Source organism: Ailuropoda melanoleuca, chromosome 14, assembly GCF_002007445.2.
Source record: "Ailuropoda melanoleuca isolate Jingjing chromosome 14, ASM200744v2, whole genome shotgun sequence".
Lineage (NCBI taxonomy): Eukaryota > Metazoa > Chordata > Mammalia > Carnivora > Ursidae > Ailuropoda > Ailuropoda melanoleuca.
Window position 1 is genome coordinate 47,503,880 of NC_048231.1, and position 10,980 is coordinate 47,514,859.

General features: G+C 41.7%; 1 long non-coding RNA gene across 1 annotated transcript; it reads left to right on the forward strand.

Annotated features, from left to right (window-relative positions):
• The first annotated feature begins 329 nt into the window (after positions 1–329).
• Positions 330–9,143, forward strand: LOC117795924. The gene is made up of 3 exons (XR_004620112.1): positions 330–354; positions 6,872–6,972; positions 9,098–9,143. It is a non-coding gene; the product is annotated as an uncharacterized LOC117795924 (long non-coding RNA).
• Positions 9,144–10,980: the final 1,837 nt, after the last annotated feature.

The window sequence follows — 10,980 nt, forward strand, 5'->3', positions numbered from 1 at the left end:
TTACTGTCTACCCTGCAGAAATGCTGAGTCCCTGAACTCTCTAGGGTCTGCTGGATTCCTAACCCCTCATCCCTGCCCTTTGCCCCACACCTGCACTCCTCTCTGACTCCCATCCCTGTCCTGGGAGCACCCCTACTCTGTGATGGTCTGGACTGCTGGCCTTCTTAGTCTGGTCTTCCCTGCTCCCACTCTTGGGCCCCAGCCAGACCCCTCCCAGCGATAGACTTCATTAGCTCTGTGCTTCTCAAGGAAGGACTTAACAATGAATTGATTCCCTGTGAATACCTGGTCCACTGCTTTCTTTGCTTGGTTACAGCTGGTTGCTATTTCACGATCCGTCCAGTTGATCCTACGGTGAGTACCTTAAATCCTTATTTTCCTCTGGTTGTGATGGCTGTGTTTCCATATTGATGACACTAGTAGGCTTACTTGCAGAGATTTAAGAAAATTGCTTTGTCTAATATGAATTGGAAGCCCAGTGAATTAATTCCATGCACTCTGGGTCTGCTGCTTTATCAGATGGGTTAGAATGAGTCATTGGAAATGATGAGTCTCGGGGTCACAAGGACTTGTGACTCAGGACTTACTGGTACTTACTTTGTGCTCACAGAGCAGTCTAAAAGTTATATTACTTTTTCTTTTTATTGTTACTGAGTATAGGGGGAGTGCGATCGTGTCTATTCTTTGACAGGTGTTGAGATAATTAATATTTGAACATCTCTATGTTAGAATAAAAAGCAGTCTCTTTTGTCTTACATTTCTTTTGTAAAGTTATGAAAATAATTTTAAATACCATCTTCTGAGACTATTATGTCTTCAGAGGAAATTGTTCAGATTTTTTTGAAGGTCTACACTTTATTCGTCTGTCCCATCTTTCAGAATGATACCTACTATTGTGTGAGCCAAGGGTTTTGGCAGGCAGTTTTGATCATTTCTTTCGTGCAGGGATAGACAGCACCAGAGCCAACACCCATCACGCTCAATTTTAAAACTTATAACTAATTACCATAACAAGTTCAATAAGCTGAAGTTTCAAAGTGTCACAATACAATGGAGTACTTTCTTATGGACCGGTGATGTCAACAGCCAAGAAAACAAAAAACCTTGCAGATTTCCAAATTATTTGAATTGATAATGAGATTTCATTGTTGACATATTCAATGATAGATATTGAAGCAAAGGCTGGGTAGCATTTTAGTGAAAAGATCAGAAGTCTCAGCCCTGCCCCCGACTAACTGGCAACCTTGGATAGGTTACTTAACCTTTCTGAGCTTTAGTTTCCACACCTGTAAAAAAAAAAAAAAAAAAGACATGATAATAATAGGGTTCATCCCATGGAATTGTTGTTCTCATTTAATTCTCTCTCTTTTTTTTAAATTTTATTCACTTATTTGAGAGAGAGAGAGAGCAAGATAGCGAGAGAAAGCATGAGTAGGGGCAGGGACAGGGAGAGGCAGACTCCTCACCCAGCAGGAAGCCTGACGCAGGGCTCCATCCCAGAACTCTGGGATCATGACCCGAGCCAAAGGCAGACACTTAACTGACTGAGCCACCCAGGTGCCCCGCATTTAATTCTTTTAAATGAATTACTGGTGTTTAGTGTGGGGCAAGGTATGTAATAAGCGCTCAATAAATGTTACCTAAAGAAGCCAATTAGTTTCAGGTTCCTTTCGGTAATACATACAGTGGTAACCAGCCTCCTGATTCATGCCCTTGCAGAATCTTCACACACGTTGTACCAGAGGTCATCTGTGGACCAATAGAACACAGCAGAAGTCAGTGCGTGTCACTTCTGTGATCGGGCTATAAAAGGCTGGGGCTTCCTTCCACCATCTTGGGCTCTGCTCGCTCCAGGGGAGACATTCAGGTTGCTGACAATTTGGCCACTTGGCAAGGACCTGGGGTATTTGGCCAACAGCCCGCAGGAACTGGAAGTCCTGATAAACGTGTGTGAGCCTCAAGGGGATTCTCTGGCCCCAGATGGCGGCAGCCCCAGCAGGTGGCTTAACTGCAACCTCATGACAGACCTTGCACAAGATCTCCAGAGCCTAAAATAGGGGTGCCTCTCACAGTCAATGATGTCTTAGATTTCAAGAAATACTCTCATCTCTCTAAATCATGTCATAGTTACATGATCACCCCCCCGCCCAGGAACGTACTTCTTAACTGCCATGATCTTTATTTTTGGAATAAATGATGCTATCTGAAACAGAGGTACACATTTGCTATCTAGAGGGATTCTAGCAATTACTGACCAACTGTGAAACTAACTTATCAATATGCAATTCTTACATTGAAGGTGCTGCTAGGGAGGCTGGTGACGGTTAAGAGGAGCTGATGACTTAAAAGCTGTAAAGGTATTCTTGGCAGGCACTGAGAGAAAGGTTGTTGCTTGTGAATCACCTGGGTATATGGGGACTTTATTGTGTGGCTTATCAATCTCGCCCACAAGTCACTGGTAGGTTGGTCATTGATATCATGGGATAGGGTGAAGCTAGGGAGAATGTCTCTCTCTCTGTGCTCCCTCCCCACATCCCACATCCACATTAGCCAGTGTTGGAAGTAGTATGAGGTGAGGTGAGGGAGGGAGGGAGGAGGCAAGGAGCATAAATGAGATGCTTCAGAATTTCTCCATGGTAACAAGAAGGTAGTTTGTCAGCAGAGGAAATTTGGGTCCCTAGAATTAGACTCTTAGGTGTTTATTGAAAAGCACTGTAGATGGTTAACGTTCTCATAATGCGTTTACTAGGTCATCAGAGAACCGATGTATTCATTGTAGGACATGATCTAACAGAACTTTCAAGACCTCCCTATTTGTTACGTAAATATTATTTCTGCTTTGTCAATGCCCTGCAGACTCCTCCCCTTCTATTTTCTCTCCTTCACCCTAATACAGTACTCGGGCTGTAGTCTTTTGGCTAACGCTCTGTCCATGCACCATAATGCTGGTGCATCGAGTTTCCTAAAGCACAGCAGTGCTCACAAACCATTAGATGCTGTGGTCAGTGGAATAACAGCCCCTCCCCCCCAAAGATGTTCACACTCTCATCCCTAGAACCTGTGAATATGTTACCTTCCATGGCAACACAGAAATAAATTTGCTGCGGTAAGATCAGAAAGATATTTGGTCTTTGTCCCCAGTTCCTGAAACAGAGCTTCTAAAACTCTTAGAATTTCTGGAATGATGAGGTGTTCCAATGAGCTGACTCTTGCTATCCTAGATAACATCAAGGTAGGAGCCAGTTGCCAGAAATGTCAAGAGTTGATCAGAATCTTGGAATTTTCAGCTTCATTCCCTGCCTCCCCACCCCCCAACCTCTGGGGAGGGAGGAAAAGCTGGAGATTGAATTCATCACCAATGGCCGCAATCATGCTTACACCATGATACTTCCACAAAAACACCCGAATGATGGGATTTGGGGAGATTCTGAGTTGGAAAATACATCCATATGCCGGGAGGGTGGCATATCTCAACTCCACAGGGACCAAGGCTCTTGCACTTGGGGCACTTCGGGTCCTTGTCCTGTGTACCTTTTCATCTGGCTATATTTGTATCCTTTCAAATAAATGCTAATCTCAAGAACAGCACTTTCCTGAGTTCTTTGAATCATTGTAGTAATAGCTGCATGTTGGTGGGGGTTGTGTGGGAACCTGTGACTTTGTAGCCAAGTAGAAGAGAAATGAAGCTATCCTGAGGACCCAATACTTTCAACGGTATCTAAAATGGGGGTGGGCTTGTGGGACCAACCTTCAAACCTAAGGCATCTGACAATAACTATGAGTAGTTAGTGTCAGAATTGAATTGAGTTAGAAGACACCCAGTTGGTATTGGAAAGTTGGAGAAGTGGTGTTGGGGAAGACACTACATGTTTGGTGTCAGGAGAAAGGAAGCTTCTCAGTTGTTCATTAGTCGATCTTGAAAAAGGGCGATCATCCTCGATTATCCGCATGGGCCCAGTATAATCACATAAAATCCTTAAAAGTAGATGAGGGAGGTGGAAGCGGAAGTCAGAGTAGTGTCACGGGAAAAGGATGTGATCCACCAAGGCTGTGATGTGCTTTCTGGAGAAAGTGCCTGTGTTCTACAAGCTTCCTTCAGGACCTGAGTTACAATGCTGTAGGCTGTGACTTCAAGGATAATGAATCACCAGTATGTATTAAAGAAGGTGTCTTTAAACAGAAACGCACATCAACAAGTTTCTGTATTGGTTTACCAGGCACTGTGACCAGTGGCCTGCAGGAACCCGACCTACCATTTCCCCGAGAACAATGGCTCAGTATTCACTAATTCAGTGAATACCTCAAAGAAAGAGAAATGATTGTATTTATTCATACAAGCTAATACATTTTTAAAAAAAGTAATCTGTACCCCCAATGCGGGGCTCAAACTCACAACCCTGAGATCCACAGTCATATGATTCTCTACTGACTGAGCCAGCTGGGTGCCCCAAGCTAACACATTATTGACTGATTGTGGGGGGGGGGAAACAGAGCAGATATATATATATATATTTTGTAGTGAAGTTATGTGATGTATTTTGTAGTTCGCGTGGCACGTAGTGATTTTTATTTGCTATGTGTAAATGTCTTCCAGTGTCTGGCTCAACTAAGACTGGGAATGAAGTGTTCCCAAACATGTCATGGTTCCCTAATAACTGTATAGTTTATATAAGCCGTGTGTTGTGTGGGTAAAAGTAGGACATGTCTATATTAGAAGATCAAGGACTCAACCTTCTTATCGTGGGCAGGGAGAATTGTTCCTCTCATCTAGTTCAGTAATTGTCAGCTTTTCGATGATATAACTCAAAAGGAATTTTGAAAAACTGTGTACCCCTCACCCAAATTAAGTTGTTTTCAAACATTTCCTTCATAAGTTTAAATAGTTGCAAAGGATTTAATTGCTAGTCTAATGCGAATATCAACACATTTAAATGAAACTGTTACATCTGTCTTTTCAATGTATCCAAGGAAATATAAATGCCATAGTGATCTATATTCACCTCTATACATTTAAGAAAAATGAACAGGAGCTTTTTTAAGTCAGAAATCTTATATTTTCCTCTCATTTTGAATCATATTTCCATTACATACACTTATGCTTGAACGTCTGTGATTGATCTCTGCATGAAGATATGTATATACATGAAAATTAAATTTTTAGAAAGTCTCTTGTAACCACAAAGCTTTAGGTGTTTAATCATTCCCTTCCAGATTAATCCAGAGTGAGGTTGGTGAGAAATATTTTTGCCCTTAAGGAGAATGCGTTCTTCTTGGGAAGGCAAGACTCACATGCAGGAAACACTAAGATGACTATAGAGCTGTGTTCACAGAGTTGATGCATAGATTTTTAGAAAGAGGGTGGCCGCCAAGAGCTGGAGTATCTGGACCACCAAGCTGGAGTTGCACAGGTAGAGACAGGACGTCTTCAAATCTGTATCAGGATAAGTTGCTAATGATTTTTGGGTTTTTTTTTTTTGTTTGTTTGGTTTGGTTTGGTTTTTTGGTTTTTTTTGCATGAAAATATCCAAGTTCAGTTACCTGTGGCCCAGTTAAGTTCTGTTTAAGGCATTGTGCTAAGTGGTGGGATACACCAGTGACTAAAGGATTTAACACACTACTATGGACCGTTCTTTTTCCTGGTGGTGATATTGGGGACCAGAATATATCCAGAAAGAGATCATCATAAAAGGCAGAGAAAAATGACAGGAATAGCAAACAGAATAGAAGCTAAAATTAAAAAATGAAAAGGTAATTACAATACTGGAATTAGTAATAACTTTTTCTTCTGATACATTTACTGTAGTTGAAATGCATTTTTTTTCCTTCTCAAAATGGCGGGGTCTACATATGAACAGTAACTGGACTATGACGTGGCCTATAAATTAATTAAATCATTTTAATTACTCTGGATTGCCACAGGGATTGACAATGATTAACAGTTTCAAAGTCTAGTTTATGTGTCATATTGCAATTTTGGGTCTCTTCCTTTTTTTTAATAAGATTTTATTTATTTGAGAGAGAGACGGAGTGAGAGAGAGAGAGAGAGAGCGCGCGTGTGCGGGTAGGGGGAGGGGCAGAGGTGGAAGCAGACTCCCTGCTGAACAGGGAGCCTGATCTGGGGCTTGAACCTGGGGCTCCAGGATCATGACCTGAGCTGAAGGCAGATGCTTAAAACTGGCTGAGCCACCCAGGTGCCTCTTGAGGTCTCTTTCATTTAAAAAACAGGATTTAAATGGAAAAGCCCAGTGGAGAAATTTTATGTAAAGACATCTACAAACCAGAGGAACTAAGAGCAAATACTTGGAAAGGGGATAAACAAGGAGCTACAAAGGGCTTTGTGGTCACATGGTACATCCTCTTATTTATTTTATTTTCCTCCCTTATTTTGTTTTATTATTTTATTTTATTCTATTTTTCAAATATTTTATTTATTTATTTTAGAGAGATCGGGAGAGTGCAAGCAGGGGGAGGAGCAGAGGGAGAAGGAGAGAATGTCAAGCAGACTCCCGGTTGAGTGTGGAGCTCGAAGCCAGGCTTGATCTCATGACCCTGAGATCATGACCTGGGCAAAACCAAGAGTCTCGCACTTAACCAACTGAGCCACTCAGGCGCCACATGCGCCCTCCCCCACCCCCATTTTAAAGGAGAAGAAACTGAGGCTCTGAGTGAGGTTAGTGAATTGGGACTCCCCCTCAGGGTTTCTACTCCTTAGACCACTCTGTAAGTCTCATACTGCACATCTAGGATGGATTAGTTTTGATTCTTTTATTTTTACAAGTTTAGTTTTGATGAGGAAGTAATTTTTTAGACTCTGTACTGACAGATTTAGACCAACTTGTCAGGGGTAATCTTCATGGGGTCTTCATTTTAGGGTGAACATTAAAGAGAAGAGGAAGAATGTGAATTCCAAGAGGAAAAGGAGAACATCTCTGCATAACAGTTGTCAAGCTGATGGGTCCCAGAGTACAAGAGGTACGTATTAACGAAGGCCACTGGTTTAGTCTAAGCCTTTGAAATCCTTCCAATGAGGTGGATATATGAAAGTGATTAAGATAACAGTGATTCTTGGACCCAGGATACCGAGGGAATATAACTTTGGGTTTCACGATTTCATAGACATTTTCCTAGAGCCCTCGGAGAAGTCCTGACTGCAGGTCTATGGCTGGGATACTGATGCAGTTATAGAAAATTCTAGTTTAAAAAAAGAAATTTAAGGAGCATCTGGCTGGTTCAGTTGGTAGCGCATGAGACTCTCGACCTCAAGGTCATGAATTTAAGCCCCACACTGGGCACGGAGCCTATTTTAAAAATAAATAAATAAATGGAGGTGGTACATCATTACTGTAAGTGGCAATCCTTTACCAATTGCCATAAAAAGATAACGTATTTAATAAATACATAAATCTTCTTCAAAAAAAGAACAGAAATAAAAGAAATTTAAGTCATGTAGGAGCCCCTGGCAGAAAAAAAGCATGTATTTGTAATGTATTAAAATTCACAGGATTACTAAGATGGCAATCAAGAATAGTCATAAAATTTTCCAACTTAAGTGAAAACAAAGTAAGGGTCATGTTTCTACATCGTGGGGTTGGGCAAAATGTGTGGGAACTTTATTCTCTTGTGAGCATGTTAAGCACTTGTAACTCTAATACACGTATTGCGCTCTATTTTGCTTAAATTCCCAACCTCCGAACAGAACGTTGGGATGTGTTAGAGTACAGAGCAAGGGCTGATGGCTGTTTTAAAGGATATGCCCATTGGTGTGTGTGGGCACATGTGTGTCTGTTGAGCATGGGCATTGGAGAGACGTTTGTGCTTAGGATTTGCTAGAAGCTGAGTGGGGTGATGGGTGTGGAGAAGCCAGGGCCACAGTCATGGTCATCTACAGTTTGCCTGCTCCACACCCGCCTCGACCCCTCATCCCACCGCAGAATTTTGCTCTCTGGCTCTGGATAGTAGAGGCACACACAGAAAAGATAGGCCCCCATGCCACTGTTTGCACAGTGCGGGACACCCACCCCCGTTTATGGTCACCTGAGCACTTACTATGTACTCTTCTAACATTCCATATCTAGTAAAGTGCGTAATCCTCAGAGCAATATTGTGAAATAGTTATTGTCATTCCCGCTTTCCAGATGCAGAGCGAGGGATTAAGGAACTTGTCCAAGACCACACAGTTAATGAGTGGTAGACTTGTTTAGACCCAGAAAGTTAGTCCCACAGCTGGAATGCCTAACTACCACGCCAAACAGAAAGTTACCCAGAGTCATAGCCATATACCCACTTATATCCAGTTCCGAGTTGTCACATGGCACCTGTTCCAGGCCATTTCAAGAACTTTGTAAGCTCCAGGTTCGTTCCATTTAAAAGTCCCATTGCACATTATATTAAACATTAAAATGCACCCACATCCATATTAAAAACTGTATATGTATTTGTATTTTTGCTGTGAAGCATTTGAAAGGATTTCAAAAAGTGATTTTGGTCTTGAAATTATTGAATTTTGAATAATATTCAGTTTATGTTTGACTGATGTCTTGACAATCATTGGGCAAACTCAGGAATTTGATCAAAGTGTGAAAAAATGTTTTCAAATGTTATAACATTTTTATGAATACTCACTTTTACAATGAAGAAATTTGATACATTTTGTAGTGCTAATGAAACATATTAACTCCAATTTCACAGTTTCCTCTTTGTGTTTTGGAATTTTGGAAAAAATATTGTAAAATAATTAAAATTATTGTAAAATAAAACACGGACACAGAAAACCACACAGACCAAATGAATGGATTAATGAATTATTATAAGGCCAACACTCCTGAAACCACCACTCAAGTCAAGAACTTGGCCAGGCACCCAGGGCACCCCTACCTGTGTGCCTATCCCAATCACATCACCCTGCCCCCCAAAGTAACCATTATCGTGTCTTTCATAATAACCACTTCCCTATGTTTCTTTGTAGTTCTTTTTTACCCAACTAGACAATATAGTTTGGTCTTGTCCATTTTTTATATGTCTTTTGGGTTTCTTTTAATTTATTTATTTTTCATTTTTATTTAAATTCCAATTAGTTAACATACACCGTTAATATTAGTTTCAGGTGTGCAGCATGGTCATTCAACACTTCCACACGACACCCGGCGCTCATCACAGTTTCCTTTAATTTAAAAGCTCCACTTTCCATCCTCTTTCTGCGGTACAACCTATCTGCTGGAGGCCTGTAGAGTTTGTCCCGCAGAATTTCCCGCAGTCTGGTGTTGCGGACAGCATACACCACAGTTTAACACGGTCCACGCTCCTCAGCACGTCATGCAAATTTTCACCTTGATCAGAAACTTGATCAGCTTCTTCCCTTTGGCAAGACTGTGGGAGATGGAATGTTCTTTCCACAGGCAGAGGGGACCTCAGGCCTGATGTGGAATGCCAGGAGTCATCGCTGCTCCATGCCTAGGCCATTAATTCGACAGGAGTTACAAAGCAGAGGTAGTCAAATGATATCTTTTTCATCTATTGACTCTGAGTGCTTCCCTAAAGCATTTCATCATCAACTCTTTACTAACCCAGTATAGAGTTCATATAGGAGGCAGGATTTAATTCTTTTTTTTCCCTTTTTTTTCTTTGTTAACTATTCATGGTACAGTTCAAAAGTCAATTTTTTTTAAAAGATTTTATTTATCTGACAGAGATAGAGACAGCCAGTGAGAGAGGGAACACAAGCAGGGGGAGTGGGAGAGGAAGAAGCAGGCTCATAGCGGAGGAGCCTGATGTGGGGCTTGATCCCAGAACGCTGGGATCACGCCCTGAGCCGAAGGCAGACGCTTAACCGCTGTGCCACCCAGGCGCCCCCAAAAGTCAATGTTTTTAAAAAGTATTAATGTGAACACACGCACAGGCACATGTGTGCACACATGACAAAATGCCTCACGACCTAATAGAGATATTCCGATTGAGTATTCCGGGGCTTTTAACCTAACCTCTGTAATGTTACATATATATCCAGTGGTGTGTTGGCAAATCCTTGATGGCTTAATATCCAAAGCCCTGATTTGTAGTTCTTGCGAATTTAGAAGGGGAAAAAAACTTTACTGGGGTAGGTGAATTAAAGTCACAAAAGATGGATGAACAAGAGAAAAGGTTTATTTTGCATGTGTACAGAGAGTTCTCAGAAAAGAAATGAAACCTTAGAGAAGCAGTTGGCCTGAGGGCTTTTATGCCATTTTAAAAAGGATGATAAATTGTGGAGAAGAAATAGGCAAAGGAAAAGGGGGATTTAGTAGATTGTGGGAAGGTGGGTAGGAAATGTACGGTACACAGGGCTTGTTTAGGGGTTGGCTGGTACGCAGTCTCAAGTCATCCCACGTGATGAGATTGTCTCTGTAGTTCTCTTCTTCTGGGTACAGGAGAGGGGGACACCTTTGCAGGTGGAAATTTCCTTTACAAATGGAAGGCCACCTAAGTAAGGCTTGCATAGGGTGGGAGCAATCAAGCGTTTAATGATGGCCATTTCTAAGGAAACAACATAAAACCAAAAAGTAATGGTTCGAGTACACCATATACCAGTTCAGAGGGCTGTCAGTGAAGAAGGTTTCTTTTCTTTTTTTTTTTTTTTTAAAGATTTTTTATGTATTTGTTTGACAGAGAGAGAGACAGCCAGTGAGAGAGGGAACACAAGCAGAAGTGGGAGAGGAAGAAGCAGGCTCCCCAATGAACATGGAGCCTGATAACGGGACTTGATCCCAGGGACCTGGGATCAGGCCCTGAGCCGAAGACAGACGCTTAATCACTGAGCCACCCAGGTGCCCCATGGAGGTTTCTAAATGTTGGGCTTGAAGCATCTTTTGCTGGTGGAGTGAGGACTGCAGTGGCAATCGGATGACTTTCCTGGCACTTGGCGTAGGATGTCTTGATCTGAAGTCAAAAAGAAATAATACACACAGGAGGAGCTTTCTACCCTCACCCATCTACCTAAAATAGTGG